Source organism: Argiope bruennichi, chromosome 10 (assembly GCF_947563725.1).
Source record: "Argiope bruennichi chromosome 10, qqArgBrue1.1, whole genome shotgun sequence".
Lineage (NCBI taxonomy): Eukaryota > Metazoa > Arthropoda > Arachnida > Araneae > Araneidae > Argiope > Argiope bruennichi.
In genome coordinates, this window is record NC_079160.1 from 95797197 (window position 1) to 95817210 (window position 20014).

Consider the following 20014-nt stretch of genomic DNA (forward strand, 5'->3'; position numbering starts at 1 on the left):
AAACTATTCTTTTGTATTTTATGTATTGGGCTTTCATACAACTATAGTTTTCTGTAACATGGGTCTAATTTCTTAGGACTTGTTGACCGGGTCTGCAAAGCCCAATGCATTTCCTCGAATGAGTACAAAGAAAGAGCGACTTCGTGGGTTAAAATACTTGCAACATATCAAAACACTATTAGTAAATATTCCATCTATTTTATAACAAAATAACTTATTAAAGTTCCATTTTATATGCGCCGTATTTGAGTTGAAATACGGTGCAAAGTTGAAATATATTTGATATCAGGATTCCTCAGCAATTCCAAAATATTCTTCATAATATTTTCTATCTTTCATGATCAAATTTATTTTTAATTAAAATGGTACAATCTGCTGTGTTAAAGAATTTCAATATTTCCCAATTTCTCGAAACATTACAGATTTCTTCAAAATGATTTTTTTTGAATCTGTGACGCCAAATGTTTTCTTATACGTTTTTAATATTTAAAAAAAAATTATACAAAATTTAGTGAAACATTATGAGTGGCATATTTTCATATGTGTTTAGAATATGACGGCAACTTATTTTAAATCTGAGTGTTGTCTACTAGTTGATTAAGAGGAAGTTGGCAAGATTTGAATCAGTTTTTAAATAGCAATTATATAAATATCAATAAATCAATAAAATAAATTCTATATCTTATTTAGATATATTTTTCTTAAGTTTTGCTCATTTAAAGTACAGTTCACATAACAAAATTTGAACGCTGCCATGTTTGTTGTTTTGAAGACAATGTGTATAATAAAAATCCAGTGTATTCCGGAAGGACGCTAAATAATGTAAAATGAGAACGCATATAATGAGGCAGCAGAGCTGCCAGTACGCCACCAAAACTACTTATGATATGCAGATGTTTGACATGAAATCTAAAATTTACATTAAATCTAGCGATATTGCTTGAGTGTTTTTTTTTGCTATTAATTTCTAGCATGTGGCTGATACACAAGTATCCGAAAATCGAAAACATGTTTTGGAGGCATTTTTTTCTGTGATTGAAGCAAAAATTTGATATAAAATTTGAATTGCTGTCACAAGATTCCCTTACAAATCCCATTCATTTTAATCCTTTAGAGTTATTTCCGACAATCAATCCTTTGAAGGATGTGTTTTAGTTTAGTTTAATTTAGTTATATTAACGTCCCGTTTGAAACAACACTAGGACTATTTTGGGACGGCCCTCGCAATTTTGAACCGCGGTCAGATGACGAGGACGACACCTGAGCTGGCACTCCCCTCTCCACACCACACAAGCGAGATGACGTTTGGTCAGGACGGATTTAACATGCAACAGTTCCCCCCTTACACGACGGTTTTTCGGTAGAATCGGGTCTCGAACCTGGAAGCCTTCGGTTCCGAAGCCGAGCCCTTACCACCAGGCCACCGCGGCCTGAAAGACATGTTCAAAGTATGATAAGGTTCTATTCATAAGATGTCTATCGCTTTTCATTACATTTACCTATAGTAAATAAAACGCTAAAACAGTGAACCAAAGTTCGTATATCTAAACTGTTACACTGTTTAATTTATTTACATGCATTTAGTAATAAGGATCAAAAGACGGTTACTTTTAGTTTCATCTGTTAATCCAGACCTACGTTTTAGAAGATCAATCTTTGTACTAAAATTTAACGGTTTAACTTTTTACTTTTTGTAGTTATCATGGTCTATTGCATTCGAAAAACCAAATGAACATTATCTCTGAATAGATTTTGTTCAAAATTTGACAGAAATTCACAAATTTCGTTTTAAGCCCATACATTATATTTCCTCCATCTAGTTCAAAACATTTTTGAATCACAGTTAGGGATTGCAATACCGGTATACCGGGATACCGAATACCGGTATTTTAAGCCATTTGTACAGTTTTGTAATACCGGTATTCACAAGTTTAAATACCGGTTTTTCGGTATTTATTAGAAAATTTTTAAATTGTCTCCACTATATGTTCAGGGATCGTCAACATAGCGAAATAGTATAAGTTTTTGTTTTTATGTCTTCCTAACGGGCGAAATTAATTAGCTAATTAATGGCTTAATTAATTGCTTAAATCTAAATTAGCGAAACATGGATTATCCCTGAAAGAAGATATTGTATCCATAGCGAGTAATGGAGTAACAGTTATGAAAAGAGTTTGAAAGTTGATTGGTGCAAATCAGCAATTGTGCTATGCTCATGGAATTCAATTAGGAGTAATAGATGTTTTGGCCAAAAAAATAAAGAACAGAAGAATCCAAATACTGTGGATATAGAAATTTCGGATTCCGACATTGAAGAGAGTAAGAGTGAGAGTGATAATGACAATGAAGATAATGACAATGTAATTGTTGAAGACGATATTGCTAATGAGGTTGAAATATTAACCCATCAAGAATTGATTCCTATAATTTATAAAGTACGAATAATTGTTAGGATATTTAAATGTTCTCCTACAAAAAATGCCATGTTACAAAAATATATACTAACTGAAAATAAAACCGAATATATGTTAATAATAGATTCTAAGACAAGTTGGAACAGTTTACTCCTAATGATGGAACGATTTTGGAAATTTAGAAAAAAGCAATAATCGACTTAAACATGTAAACTAATTTTTCAGATAGTGAATTCGACTTAATATCCAGAACTATATCAGCCCTACTTCCAATAAAACAGACTATTGAGGCATTATGTCAGAGAGATTCTAATTTATTAACAGCTAATGACGATACATTTCATGTTGCAGTCACTGAAAGAACAGCACACATTAGTATCTGAAGAATTATATATTACATTGAAAAATCGCTCAGAAGAAAGGCATACCGAAATAGAAAATGTCTTATGTTATTTACATAATTATAATGATTTTAAAAATGAAAATGAAAAAGAAGAAAAGAAAATAATCAATTCAAATCTGATTAAGTTTATAGTAAATTTTCTTAAAATTTTTTACCCACAAACCTATTTACATTCAGAAGAATTCGTTTCAGTTATCGAAGATTATGATGACACTAATTTCGATAGTGAAAAGGAATTGTCTCTTGAACAAAAATTAGAAGTAGCGATAAATAAAAAAAAATCAATGAACCAAAATACAATACAGAAATCAGCTATATCCAAAACTCTCCGACGAGAAATTGATTTATTTGAAGATGAAGGATTTAGAGGTAAATACTTGTAAAAAGTATATCGCGCATTGCTAACAGTATCACCAACTAGCGTAGATGCCGAAAGAGCGTTTTCGACAGCTGGTCATTTTTACACAAAATTACTTTTCAGGCTTAATGACAGTACAATTGATGCATTATGTTTTTAAGATCACATTTCAAAAATTTGTAATAGTACTACAGATTGAATAATGATATTTACACTTTTTTTGTCATTTAAATAAATAATTTGTTCCTTTACTTTTTTGTGATTTTTTTATACTGTTATAATTTATAAGTTACATATTATTTTTTGTGATATTTACACTCTCTTATAAAACTGGCAGATAAAACAAAGAAACACCTGTGTTTTCTTTCTTTTTCTAAAATTTCTAATACCGGTATTAAAACCGGCATCCCGGTATTAAGATCTAAAAAATACCGAATACCGGGTTTGAAACTTTGGTCCGGTATTGCAATCCCTAATCACAGTGTTCAAAGAAAGACATAAGACCAAAATTGTGTTTCTCGAACACATAGAGGTCTGAAATTTTTTGACAATTACAATACTCTCACTTCGCATATTCCATATATGAGAAAGTGATAAGTATTCCAAAGTCCAAAATACATTGAAATTTATCTATTATTTCAAGATTCATTTTAACATAAAAAATTGGATTAATAAGTAACATTCAATTACTATTTCCTTTCCTTTCCATCTAAATTGATTTCGAATTCAAAGAAAAATTCGATACAATTCACCTAATTCTTTAAGCACAGTTCTATCGCAATCGTCTGAATTCAATTCACTAAATAAATATATAAATCTTATGGCAAAAGATCTTCAGAAAATTTAGAAAAAAACCTTGACATCAACTTACAATATGTAACTAAAACATAAAGCCGAGCTTTTCACCCTGCACGTAATGTATCGTCTAAATAATGTTCAAGGTAATGATCTGTAGAAACCCAAAATGGCCCATAAAAATCACCGATTCTCCAATCTCATCAACAAAGTTACCCGAACAAATTTTTAAGGAGTCCATTTTGGTTAATCAGATAGTATTAACCAGTTAATTACATCAGTCATTTAGAAACAATTAAATCCTAACGACTGGACATTTAATAAAATCACCGTGGCTACTCAGAAGGGGCAGCACAAAGTGATTGTAAAGTTAATACCATCTCGAAGTTAACCCAAAGAAAAGACATTGTTTTCCAATCTTGTGGTCTGCGTGAGAGCACTTCAGGAGACCATTATGAGAGTAATGTAGCAAAAAACCTTCGGCATCGCTGCTTTTCTAAGTGGCTATTATGTGATGCGTCTTTTCCAAGGTTTCGACTTTCTGTGTCCTATGGGGATTTTTTTGTTCATCGGTATTGTGGAAATTGTTCTTTTATTTATTTCTTGGTTATCAAGAGTGATTATAGACAAAAATATATGCATATCGCATAAGCGATTAGAGAGTTTGTATTAATTTTAAGGTTCGAAATTTTTTGTGGCTTTTTGTGTTACGGTTTTCAAGCATAAGATGATTTGTTTCTCAATGATCCTTAAAGATTTTTTTTTCGCATTTTTGTTTGAATATTTCAATTTATTTCGCTTCATTCAATAACCTTAGAATGCATGAATTGTTTTTTACAAAAAATACATGTTTTTTTAATAGCTGTATTTAATTTAGGAATTCTTTTTTAAATTAGTTCTTTTATTCTGGTGAAATTTTAAGAAAGCAATTAAAATATGCCAATGGGCTGCATTAGGAATTTAAACGTGAATTCCCAATGATATAAATTATACCAAAAAAAAAATAATAAAATTCCTTTTTTACTAATATATTTTTTACAATGGAAATAAAATATTTTGATAGCATTTTTAATGGTAGAATTATTTCTACAAAAGCATCCTGAAGTTTTCTGTTTCCTGTTAAAATCTATTTCTAGTTCTGCTTAAGCATTAAGTTCTTCTTATCAGTGTTTTCTGAAAATGCTTATCAAAATGTATTTAAGAATGAATTTACGAACACTTATTGTTCTTTGAAACGGTCAAGTGAAGCTCATAAATGGAAATAAAAATGTGTTCACTAAATGACTAAATGATACATTGAAAGTTTAGTATTGAAAAGAAATATAATTGTTAGTTCTTAATATATTATAGGCTGAATTGCAATATTTAGTCCATTTCATATATTTACATTTTTGCATTATCTTTAAAGGATATTGGATTTAAACGAGATGTGTAAAATTTTGTATAACAATAACAACAATGAAGGAATGACAATATTTGACTTTGATAATTAATAATATTTTAATCTAGAATTTTAAGTGGAATAATTTTTATGTGACAATACCCTGTCACATTCCTCGTACAATGTTTCTAGCAATTAATCCGTTGAGAAACGCTTGCCTCACCAATTAGAAGATACAAATTTCCTAAATGTTCAGCTTCACAGTGAATGGATGTCACGATTAAAATAGATGATTACACATTAAATAGTAAAATACAAGTAATTACCAAAATGGTTAATAAGTTAATAAATTCATCCAGTGTAATTTCTACAGCATGTACACACTACTACATTGGTAATACTACAAGTGTCAGCAGAGGCAAAAAAATTGCATGTTTCGATAGCAAAATAAATTTTGCAAAACGTTCAGTACTTCACATGCACGATTATTTTAGTGACAAACCAATATAAATTTAATTATCAAAATAATACTTCCGAAAAATGGAAATGTTGTTCCTGTTTCGGAATAGGGACGCATACCTGCATCATTTCATTGCTCGCATTTTACGAATATAGGATTTCAAAATGTAGGATATGTGTTGGACTGTAGTTTGCTTTCTTTTTTATTACAATGTCTATTGGGTAAAATTATTATAACACAAAAGAAATAATGAATAAAATAATTTGAAAAAGAATAATCTTTGCAATTTAGCATTTTTAGTACTTAAAAATTAAATTTCATTAAGAAAAAAAGTCCAGTTTTCGGTTTATGCAAATGTTATTTTTCAAAACTGAGAAATAACCAATGGAATTATTAGCGTTTTTAAAAATAAATTTCTCGAAATTTTCAAATTTTCTAATGGGACAATGGATTCATTGATTCTAAAGTCGTATGACAGATGTAACTGCATATGTCATTTGAACTATAAATTCTTGTTTTCTTGCGCTCTTTCGTAAAATAATTTCTCACCTGGCTGCGGGAATGAGTGGTCATTTGTAAGTCAAACGGAAGCAATGTAATTGGTTTTCATGCTACGTGACCACATATGGACTCTATATAGTGAAAAAATTTACTGAGCTGATTATTTTCAGAATTTATTAATATTCTTTACTGCACAATTTTATTACTTGTAGAACCTCTGCCATTATTCTTTAAAGATTGCTTATAAATTTCAATCTATTTTAGTTTTATCGATTTTCAGTGCTATATTTTAATTCAACTATTTTATTTAGCAATATAAATAAGTTATAAATAAAATTCCGGAAAGACAGAAAAATTGTATTAATAAAATCCTTAGTTTAACTTTGGTGTATATATTTATAATAGTATACGTAGAACTGCACGTGTCTTTGTAAAGACCATAAAAATAAAAAGCTTTTAAATATTGAGTTGCCAATCTCCCTTAGTAATAAAAGAGAATATGTCTGTGCGTCTGCTTATGTATATATATATATATATATATATATATATACTTTATAGATAAGGAAGAAAATATAGACTTTGTAGATAATTTTAATTAACATTTTAAGTAATTAAAAACTTTCTAAAATGTTAATAATTTCCTCTGTTTTGAAAATTTAAAATTTGAAACAGTGTGTTTTTAATGGTAAACTAAAGTTAACTAAACAGTTTAACTAAAGTGCAATTACTTTTCTCAATATTTATTTTAGAAATAATTTTATGTCTAAACAGCTGAACTCTGCAACGCTTTGCCATAGCTGGATATGAGTATATTTAAAAATTGAGTGAACACAATCGAATATTCGATATCAATTATTATATTTAGCTAAAATTAGATATTCCTAAAGGTATTCTTCGGCATTATCACAAATCTTATCCGAATTACATAGCAGCCAAGAAGAAAGCCAAAATAAAATTAGCCAAAGAAGAAAGTAAACAAAAATAATAACAAAAAATAAATAAATCTGAAAAATATACTCGGAGGTGGTAGGGAGAAGAATTCTGAAGGTACGTTTTCAATTTTAGAACGAACCCCTTTTCAAGTCACTGAAAATTCATAATTTTAATAACCAATATTTTCTCCAATTTTACAAATAACTTCATGACTTTTAGTATGGTACGGCGTGCACTTTTAATCTGATTTCCTTTATTTTTCTTGTTATTTTTATAACTTCCTTATTTCCCTATTAGGAGAGCTGTAACCTGTCTCAATAAATTTAATTTTGTTATAGATGCACGTTTCTTCCCTCTCTACACGAGACCTAGCTTAGAATTTAAAGGACTTAAAGGTCACTCTTTAAATATATTATTATTCTTGTGTTTTGGTTTGCATAAATTGTATAAACTGTTGTAAAATTGTTCTTTATAATTCCATGTGTCGACAGTAAAATATCTTGACTTTTCAACACACCGGAATAAAACGCATGAAAAAACTTGGATTTTCCTAATTCAATTAACATCATGCAATGATTGACCTTTCCTTAACTTCACTTCCATATACAATAAAATTATCACAATTAATACTGAACATTAAAAAGCATATAAAATATTAAAAAGTACAATCATCACGGAAGTTCACAAAACTTATCATTACTTTTTGTTTTTTTTACAAAAGTCAGAATGTAAATGCACTCGAACTTGCCTCTATACTGAAGAGAAAGTAATTCTTATTTTGTGAATGTCATACGAGAATTAATATCTCTTGGCGCCATCTATATTTAAATTATCATATTATCACTACAGATATTAAATCAGTAAGCACCTAACATTCTTTCTACTAATCTGATAGGTGATTTTAATAGTTTTAAACATTCTCAAGATAATACCAATCATTTTTCAAAACACAGCACATCAATCGGTTTTGTAATTTTTTAATCAGATTGTAAAAGTACCTACAAGTATTGCTATTTTTAGATACATATATGCAAAAATGTTTTTTAAAGTTGTAACGAAATTGAAAAGTTTTTCATTTTTCCCAATTATTATTATTTTTTTCATTGTTCAAAATTAAAGAACAGAACACAATTATTTTTATATTTTCATATCTTTCACAAAAGCCAAAATGATATTTTATTTTATTTTATGCAAATTAATAGTAGAACGCATTAAAAAAAATTCTCTAATATAATAAAGAGAAACAACTATTAACCTTAAACTGCAGTTAATGATGTCCATTGATTCTTACGAATGAAATATCATTGTTTAATGTGAAGGGAGTCAAACATCATTAATAACAAATCTAAATCTTTCAAATGATCTAATATGACAAAAGCGGATGAAAAATTTTACTTATTTTGAAATTTAAAATTTAATTATTTTGATATGATAAAATTTACACTTGCCATTCTTACACATTTTTATCAACATGTTTCATACAAGTGCAACTAGGCGCCCCGATATAATAGTAAAGAAAATCGTTGAAGTGTTTAAATGTTGGGATCAAATGTTAATTTTATATAAGGAGCAAGGCAGTGAAATGATATTCCCGCCTGTGACAACGTGAAGTTAGATGACACAGACAGTTACGCAATTCATGAAATAAGACGTCCTATGACAAATTTTAGAGAGATTCGTATATATATATATATATATATATATATATATATATATATATATATATATATATATATATATATATATATATATATATATATATATATATATATATATATATATATATATATATATATATATATATATATATATATATATATATATATATATATATATATATATATATATAACCCAGAAAAAAATGCAAGCTTCTTAAATACTTCAGTGTTAATGTCTTTCAGTTTGATGTTTGAGAATTTTTGAAGTATTTGAAAGAGCTATGAACACCAAATTATGAAAAGAGTTTTAATTGAAATAAACATAAGGGTTAACCCTAACTAATATCAAAAAGTTGGTATTATCCAATAATTTATATTTAATTCCTTCGCTTGACTTAAATATGAATCATTGAAATTACATAACCTATTATTTCCAGAACGCCGTGTGTAAACAAATAGCACCAGCGTGTTAAGTCAGATAATTAAATTGAGAAGATAATTATGCAAGCCGTGGCATTTAATTGTGTAGATATTAATAAACATCACATTTAAATATTTCGCATATCTACATAAATGTTTGTTCCCGCCTACTCTTTCAAATTAATATTGTGGTAAATGCACCACTTCGTAGTGAATTAGTGAGTTTAGACAATGAGAGAAATATTTGATGTATTTTGAACATGAATTCGCCAGTTATGCAGCAATCCATTCTGATAATGCAGCTGCGATTGATGCGAATAATAGGATTATTTATTTTTACTTTAATTATCTAGTTGCTTTCTAGTAAAATGTTTTGATACTAATATTTATGTAATCAATTTAATTGAAAGTAAATAATGCGGGAGTAAAAAATGAATTACTTAACAATTTTTGTTTCAAGTAATTAAAAACTTTGTTATAGTGAGACAATGAAATAAATATTTGATGTATTTTGAACATGAATTCGCAAGTTATGCAGCAATCCATTCTGATAATGCAGCTGCGATTGATGCGAATAATAGGATTATTTATTTTTACTTTAATTATCTAGTTGTTTTCTAGTAAAAAGTTTTGATAATAATATTTATGTAATCAGCTTAATTGAAAGTAAATAATGCGGGAGTAAAAAATGAATTACTTAACAATTTTTGTTTCAAGTAATTAAAAACTATGTTATCTAATTATAATCCCTTCATTTAAATATTTTTCCTTCCCCCCCAAAAAATAATTATTTTTATAAATAGTTACATGTTTTAAATTTAACTGAAGACTAATGCGGTAAAGGTTAATCAACATTAGTCCCTCATATTTGAATTTTTTTTACCATTTTTTGTAACTTTCATTGCATAAATTGGCCTATCAATACGTGCCATGAGTATGATTTTGGAATTATGGATTATTGTCTCTATTAGATACAAATTTATGATTTTGTTTTTGGAAAAGTAGCAATTGATTTGAAAGTATGAGGATTTTTTTCAAGCAAAACGAAATACACACAGGGTTACATCTCTTTCGTTAATCACAATATAACCTTATTCAACGGCAATATTCATATATATAACAAATTAAATTTATATATTTAGTGGCAAAAACATACTAATAACCTGTACAAGACTCTATAATTTAATCAAACGTGGAATTTTCAGCATTAAAAGCGCCGATTTCTAGAATTAATTGGGAAAAGTACTTGATTATTTTTTATCTGTTTATTTTAATGAAGCAGACCATTTTGAATAAGAGTTTCTTTGCTACCTAACGTTAAAATATTGATTTACTCTACCACTATTTCTTAAAGTTAGTTTTTATTGTGTATCCTTTGATAAAGTTTTAATTGGTTTTAATTCATCGATTTAATTATGCTGAAAAGGAAGAATAAATTAATAATGTAAAAAGTCCTGGCGAGTGAATGAAACAAATGTTTTAAAGCAGATGCGTCTTCAGTCAATGAAAGTTTGTGTGAAAAAATTTGCGATCGGAGAAATCGTAAGACCACAAGAATGCCGGAATTTTCAATAAAGTTTCGTAAGACAACAAATGCGAGAATCTTCAATGATGCTAAATTTATTTTCTTCAATTTTTATACGTTTTCAGAATTTAATTAATTATTGAACAGTTGCAGATGATTTTGAAATATATAAATTTATAAACATTCAGTTTCTAGGCAACGATGAGATTTCTAACTTGTACTTTCGATATTTATGCTTTGTTTTTTAAATAACTTTTGTAATTTTTTTAATTTCTTTTAAAATAATTATAGGACATATATAATTAATTTAAATAATTACTATTTCTAAAATCTTAGCTTGTGTTTTTTAGTAAGCAATAAATAAATATTAATCTATCTGAGAGAGAGACAAGTGAGAAATTTAGAAAGGCGATTTAATCTGCTCAAATTCAAAAGAATACGAGGAAACAAAACTGAAGGAATTTAAAACAAAAATTCGAAATTTGTATAAATTTTCTGATTATTAATACATTTCTTTATTTCTTAGAAAACATTGCACAGTATTTAAATAGTTATTTAAACTGAATTGACTTTATTTAAAGTTTTATTTAAACTAAATTTTAACTTATTTATAAAAATCGTAATTAATCATCATTTACAATTTCCAAAACTGGCTAAAATTTAAAAGCAGAGAAGGTTTTGTTATAATTTAGCAGCTATATAATAAAACATATTCTTCGTACTTTTAAAATTTAAAAGTAAATTAATTGTTCTATAAAAATAATTCTTTTAAACATCATTATTTAACATTAATAATTCATTATAATTCATGGATAAACACGATTAATTAGTAGAGCTGTCTTTTACAACAAGATGTAACATTGCAATTATAAGATGTAACATTGCAAGAATTATTTGTGATTGGAATATTATTGCTCATTAAAAAATAAGTTAATAAATCAATTAATGAAATTTCAAATATTAATGAATGATGGTCTTTAATTCCAAGGTTAATATTTTCTTTATCTCAAGATTTCTGAAATGTTTTCCTTACTTTCTAAAAGTACATTTAATGCCCATCAAAATTTATTCTAAGTATAAACTTTTTTCCGAAAATATGCTAAGTTCTGAATATTATTAACAATTCTAAAGGTTCTTTATGGGTTCTGAAGATTACTATTATTCTAATTTCAAGATTTTCTTAAAACATTTTGTCATTTGACTCATGGTTTTTGATCATGATGATTTGACTCATTTTTTTTTTGCCATGATTGACATTTTATCTATAATTTCATTTGAAATAAAAAAATTTCAAATTAGAAAATTTCAAAAATACATGTTTATGGAAAGAATAAACAGAATAAAATTTCGCCTAAATTTTTTCTGGAAATATCCATTATTTTATTAAATACATGGGGGTTAATGCAGATATTGTTTCCAAGAATCAGGTGTTTGCAATGTCTGAACAGCTAAGTTCTACTTTAATATATAATGCTAATACTATATCCACGAAATAAATATATTTTTTTCAAAATTTGAAATAAATAAATCGAATCCATCTGTGGATTCCAGCAGTTATATCATCGTTTCAAAAATATTCAATTCCCTGCATGTGTCAAGCACAGCAATAGTAAGTCATCGAAATAGTGTAGTTGCCATAGAAACGGCTGCATCTGCAAGAGACTGTCTTGTCCATTGTAGTGTATAAACGTGTTCCAAAGATGACGTAAAGTTCCGGCAATGTTTTCGATAAAAAACATATTTCAGTTTCATGGATTTTTGGAGTGATGTTGTTTGGTTTGCATAGCACTTCAAAAGGCCACTGAACGAAATCTGTGCATTGAAAAGAGGATCAAAATAAATGTCAAAATTGGATCAAATTTTATTTCTTATGCTAACAGAAATGTGACGTTCCTTACAAAATATGAGATGCCGAATGTCACGTGCATATTTCTGTAGATGCAATCATATCTATTTATTTGTATAACGCCAAATAATATGTCTTTGAGTTCTTAAAAAAAGATCAAGTTTTCTGTGGGAGGAATTTCAAGTGACAAATTTAAAAATTTTACATTGAATTTTGCATTGCTATAAAAGAATTCTTATTCCCCACATCGTTTCTAACATGAATTAGCTAAGAAGAATTTTTCCCTCTAAATCATGAAGAATTGATAGGATTCTTATAGAAATAATACGATTCCATAATGAACAAGAAAGTCCATAATGCAATATAACGTTCAATGTTAACGACATACTTATTATGATAATATTTAAATTTGAAAATGATTCATAACATTATAAATATATAATATTTGCTTCCATTTCTCAGAGAATCACTGTTTCTTAATACTTTTTAAAGAAAATGACTTACTTTAAAATTTTACAATTTTTAGATATCTTAAAAAAAATAGCACTATTTATTTTCTAAAATCTAAGCTATAATAGCTTTTTTCGATGAAAAAATCCCTCCCTAATAAAATTCAGCGAAGATATGGATAATGTTAATGGAAATTCTAATATGAAAATTCAAGAAAAAATATAATTACTAATTTCTAATATTGCTTCCCTTGATAATAGATGCTGAATGCATATCGAATCAAATTTATTGAGCGTTTGACAATTTGGAATCAAATTTAGTGATTTTGACCAAAGAAAATGGAGGTAACAGAAAATATTGAAATTTTGGTAATAAATGAGTTAAAACCGAAGATACGATATGCTTCTAGAAACTTCTATACTCTATCATGCAGAGTATAAAAATCAGAAGGGCAGAATTCAAGCCAGTAATAGAAACGAGATTGGTTTCTTTTTAGAATGTTAATTTATTTGTTCTCTTCTGAGCGCTTTGTGCTTTTGTGGAAGTGTAAAAGCGATTTATTGCCTGCGTGTTGCTCTTTCTGCGAGTACCAGTTTATGCATGTTTCAGTTGTGTGTTTTTTTTTACCTGTGTTTTGTGCAGAATAATTTCTTTTATTCAATGTGAAGTCAGTTGAATTTTTCACTGCATATTGCCTCCTCAAATGATTTCCCTAACACATTTTTTTAAAAAAATTACGCAAATAAAAAAAAGGATATAAAAATTTAAATACAATTGTATAAGAATATCATTTCATGACAATATAGTCTATATATAATGAAATTTAAGATTGCCACTCATATTCAGTGAAAAAAATCAATAAAATGCATAATTATTATTTTTTATTTCTGGATGAATAAATGTGTTACATTCCTATTATTTTCTTACAGATTAAAGTCTTTGAAATGAGAATGGGAATCGGCTCTAATATCAAGATTTTCTCAAAAAATGTGAGTATGAAGTTCAAATTAATACCATTTTTGTGAATTAACAAAATTTCTAATGCAAATTATCCAAGCGTCCGTTAACTTAACACTTAAATCATTCTTGTGTCATATAAATTGTGCAAATACGTGTCATATAAATTCAGATTATATATATATATATATATTGCTGCAAAATAGCTTTAAGTATTGGGTTGGCAACTAAGTAATTGCGGATTTCACTCATAGATGGCTTCAGTTGAATTTTTAGTTTGCAGACGTAGTACAAATGTAAAACACATTTTGTTATTTGATAGTTGGCAATTCAGCAGTCAATCAGTAAAAAAGGTTTTTTGATCGGTTGCGTAGTTTTCGTTTAGCGTTCGTTGAAAAATGGAAAATCAAAAGGAACATTTTCGTCCTATTTTGCTTTTTTATTTCCGCAAAAAATAAAAAGCATCGCAAGCTCATAAAAAGTTATATGCTGTTTATGGTGACGAAGCCTTAAAAGAATGGCAGTGTCAAAATTAGTTTGCCAAATTTCGTTCTGGTGATTTTTCACTCAAAGATGAAAAACGTTCTGGTCGTCCAGTTGAAGTTGATGACGACCTAATCAAAGCAATAATCGATTCGGATTGTCACAGTACAATACGTGAGATTGCAGTGAAGCTTCATGTATCACATACATGCATTGAAAATCACTTAAAACAACTTGGCTATGTTCAAAAACTCGATACCTGGGTTCCTCATTAACTGAAAGAAACACATTTAACGCAACGCATTAGCAGCTGCGATTTGCTAAAGAAACGTAATGAAAATGATTCATTTTTAAAACGACTGATAACTGGCGATGAAAAATGGGTTGTTTAAAACAATATCAAGCGGAAAAGATTGTGGAGCAGGCCAGGTGAACCAACTGAAACAACATCAAAAGCTGATATTCATCAAAAGAAGGTTTTGTTATCAGTTTGGTGGGATTACAAAGGAATTGTCTACTTTGAACTCTTACCACCCAACCGAACGCTCAATTCTGATGTCTACATTGAACAACTAACGAAATTAAACAATGCAGTTGAAGAAAAGCGACCCGAATTGACAAATCGAAAAGGTGTTGTATTCTATCATGACAATGCAAGGCCACACACATCTTTGGTCACTCGGCAAAAATTATTGGAGCTTGGTTGGGATGTTTTGCCACATCCACCATATAGTCCTAACCTTGCACCAACTGATTACTTTTTGTTTCGATCTTTACAAAACTCCTTGAATGGTAAAAATTTCAATAATGATGATGATGTCAAATAGTACCTGATTCAGTTTTTTGCTAATAAAAACCAGAAGTTTTAAGAACGTGGGATTATGATGCTGCCTGAAAGATGGCAACAGGTCATTGATCAACATGGGCAATACATTACAGAATAAAGTTATTTAGTTCCATGAAAAAATTGTCTCTGATTTTCTAAAAAAAAAATCCGCAATTACTTAGTTGCCAACCCAAAAAGAAGAAGAAGAAGAAAAAAAAAAAAAAAAAAAAAAAAAACGTACATTCACCTGAAGCAGAATTTTTTGTCCCCATAAGAGAACTATGTAGGATAAGTGGAAACATATTTATCAGAAAAAGAAAAGATATAAGGCATATAAGCAATATTTATTACTAACTAGTCATTCAATTCTCTTTGAGCATTTTCTTGATACACAATATGCAGTATGCAATTTTCAAGGCAGTTTGCAGTATATCAGCAATGTTACGTTTGTGGTATATTGCTTCATGATCTGCTAGATTAAGAGACATTTTCGGTACCACATCATCCGGAGTACATACATAATACATATTGCTTCTGAGGATCTTCATGATTTAATGCTATAAATTAAGTAGTCATTGACTTATCTGCAACAGCATTTGTAACTCTTTAACTTCTCGCTGCATCATCCGAGGCTCATTTCGCTGCTAAAGATGAATAAATTCAAATTGTTAGTTCACTTTCTGTAAATGCTTTATGTTCATCTATGCTTCATGAATAATTTTCATTAATAATAGTTTGCAAATGGTAGTAGTAATATTCTCAAATAATATGAATTCTTTAAAAGAATATCCTCCTCAGAGTTAATTCTATCGAATGCCAAATAGTCCATATTCTATTAAGATATTAATTATACTTGGAATGCGAATATTTGAAAGTCTGTTTAATTTTATTCTATCAAATATGAAATATAAGAAGAAAATATTTTTTGATAATGAAAAATAATTTCCTTAATTTTTACCAGTCTTTACACTTTAGAAATCTCTGAATCCGAAAAGTCCATATTTGGTCTCTGTCTGACTCACGGACACGATAAAATAAAAAGCTGTTGTTTGACAGAAGATATTTGAAAGACATTTCCAAATTCAACATTGAATTTCTGTAGATTTTAGAACCAATCCATCTAAACGTCTGTCCGACTGTTTGTTTGTAAGGATTTGTGAGCATGTATGTTTACAAATGGAGATAAAGTGCTAAATTCGATATAGAAGTTTAGTTATATTGACGTCCCGTAGTAAAACAACACTAGGACTATTTTGGGACGGACCTAGTTATTTTAAACCGCGTCAGATGACAAGGACGACACCTGAGCTGGCACCCCCCTATCCACGTCAAACCACACCATCAGGAGGACTTTTGGCATGACGGATTTAGCGTGCAACAGACCCCTTTACACGACTGTTCTTCTGTGGAATAGGGTCTCGAACCTGAAACCCTACGGCTCACAAGCCGAGACCTTACCACCAGGTACCGCGGCCCTAATGGATATTAGAAGAGTAAGATATCTAAGAAATTTTGGAATAAATTAGTCATTTAATTGGTTACGTCAATCAGTTAATTTATAACTATTGGAAAGAGACAACTCAAAAATGCAACAAGATACAATGGAGAGTTTATAATTTATAATATTACCAAAGTTATATGATCTTAAGTTTATTGTTGGTCGATCAGTCTATTTATATATATTGTGTATGGTAAAAAATTCAATGAATGAATTTTTATTCATGAATTTTCCACACAAATTTTTGATACGTGGGTGAGATACGTGCTTAATTTCAAACTATTTTGAATGAATGGATAATGAAACGAAATACCTAAGAATGATGATAGCTGTGTTTATGTGAACACGTTAACTCAAAAACAAAATAAACAAGAAATATATATAAATTTTGTGTGACCTGGCCACAAAATTTATAAATAAAAATCGAATTTTGGACTCAAGGATTTCTTAAGAAGAGACATAAAAAGCTGGAAGAATTGCTCTAATCCCTTGCCTAAATATAATTGTGTGAAAGATTACGGGAATTTTAAAAAAGAGCCCCCTCCCACAGTTCTTTGAAAATATTGCATATTTCCCTCTGGAGGTGCGTTTAAGAAAACAATGCCTCATGTTCCCTTATGAGAGCATACATGATTTTATTACATTTGTCTTACTAAACCTACCTCTAAAAGGCTCAGTACGCTGTTTTTTATTTTATGACCACCACCTTGCATTTTAAATATCCAATTTACAGAACACAAACCTAAATGACAATTTGTTCATCCCAAATGCTTAGATTGTGCTAATAGTAGATGCATTTATCATCGCAATGGACTTTCTTCAGTGTGAATCATTTTAAATTAATGTTGAAATTTTTGTTATTTACCTTTGGAATAGATAGAATTTAGAAATCCGCGTGCACCTGTTGTTGCATGTTTTATTATTTAACTGAAAATGCTTCTTGCTTCTAAGTATATTTATACTGTCTTATTCCTGAGTTACAGTTGTTTGGAATTGTAGAAGTTCCTCATTGATGAAAATAGCGTTTAATTAGTTTAATTCAAAAACTAGTGATTCAATTTTGATGAGGCTAAAAGAAATGTTCATAATTTTAATCAATTACCAAAATAATAATATTATCTTTTTACATTACAAGTTTTTTTTTAGCGATATTTAGATGGTTCGCTTATCACAATCATGAGATGAAGAATATAAAACTATATTTATAAAAAAGAAAATATATTTAATTGAAAAATAAACAATAAATAGAATCGAATTTTCAATTGTAGAGACGATATTGTATTTTGAATTTCGGGTTGAAGGAAAAGTATAACTATAGAACTATAATAATATTGCAAACACTAAATAATATATATATATATATATATATATATATATATATATATATATATATATATATATATATATATATATATATATATATATATATATATATATATATATATATATATATATATATATATATATATATGTAGCCTTATTTTGGTTGAAGCAGAATGGAGGTTCGAAGACGTCGAAGAGACATGTTATATATTTAAATTAATTAAATTAATTTTAATATTCATTTCGTGAAAGCAAAATTATTTGCAAGCAGAGATGCGGACAAGGCACGGCCGCCACAGCACGGCACAAAAGCAGAAGTAAAGAAGAGCAAAAAAAGGAACGAAGCAAATTATCACTAGTCTTATATAACATAGGATTTCTGGCCACTTACCGATGGAAAACATGTGTTGACCTTTGACAAGGGTCACGGAAGTATCACTTTCATTTGATACGTAGTACTGATGGCGCATTACTTTTACAAAGAAATTAATTAAACCGAAAGTGGAATTGGATCAAAAAATAAGAGAATGAAATTACTATAGGCTAAATTAAGATAAGCACACCCACACACACACACACACACACACACACACATATATATATATATATATATATATATATATTGTGTGCGTGTATTGATATCTCTTAATACAACATGAATCCTAATTATTTTCCTAATTTTTATCTTAAAGCAGCCCATATTAACCTCATTCTGAAATGTTCTCTTATTTCTTGATACAATTCCCATTTTTTTATTTAATTAATTCTACATCAGCTCTAATAAACTAATAAATTCAGCATGTACTCATTCTCTGATCGAATTGATAAAAGTTCCTTATGCTTAAATTCTTTTAAAGATACTTACGATTAACTTCCCTAAGTCCTGGAAAAGAAATCAATATCAAAATCTCGTATTAAAATCATGGAAGGGAAAAATTTCTGTCTCTTCTGCTCTTGTTCGTGATATAGACTGACGTATTTCTTATCACTTATTCTTTGTACTTAAATTATGCCTTCCGTTGTGAAATAAATCTAAGATTTAAAATTTCAAAACTAATGGTTGAATTTCTTCTAATTCAACCATGCAAATGCTAAAATTTAAAATTAATGTGACTACATAATAAAATATTAAAACTTTATAAATTATTTTATTGTATTTTACTTTTGTTTTTCAAATTAATAAAATACCGTAACGGAAATAGATTTTGTATAATATTCATGATACAATCTTTATTATAATATACTGGAAACATAAGTTAGTATTAAAAAGTACGTTATAATTCATGATCAGAAAATCCTTTAAGAAATATATTTATATAAATTCAGTAGTATTCTATCAACTATTACATTATTTTTCTGCTTAAATGAGATGCCATCATTTTTTTCTGAATGTATCCAAACACCGAGATTATATTTAAAGAAAAAAATTTTTTTTGATGTATATACCGTCGTTGAAACTTTCCAGACTGTATAAGCTCCTTGCCCCTATATATGTATTTTTTAAAAAAAAATTAATAAATTTAGTTTTAGGATCTTTTTAAAAGAGTAATTCTTCTTTAACAACCAAAAAAAAAACAGCCCTCAAACATTATTTTTTCTTGTTAAAAAACTCTGCTGCATTAAAAAAAAACTAAATTAAAGTTAATGCAACTTAATTAATTTAGGGTCGGGTAGATATTTTTCTTCATAAGTTATCTTCAAATGAAAAACAAGGGCTTGTCTGGTTCTAAATCCATCAGCAGGGAATCTCTTTCTTCAGGCAATTTTAAAGAATAAAAAGAAC

General features: G+C 28.4%; 1 protein-coding gene across 1 annotated transcript in view; it reads left to right on the forward strand.

Annotated features, from left to right (window-relative positions):
• The first annotated feature begins 14100 nt into the window (after positions 1-14100).
• The window catches only part of LOC129987663 (glycine receptor subunit alpha-2-like), a 138457-nt gene continuing 132543 nt past the window's right edge, over positions 14101-20014 (forward strand). The window contains exon 1 of the mRNA XM_056095619.1: positions 14101-14133. The gene's annotated coding sequence lies outside the window, so the exon portion shown is untranslated. The remainder of the gene's footprint in view (positions 14134-20014) is intronic.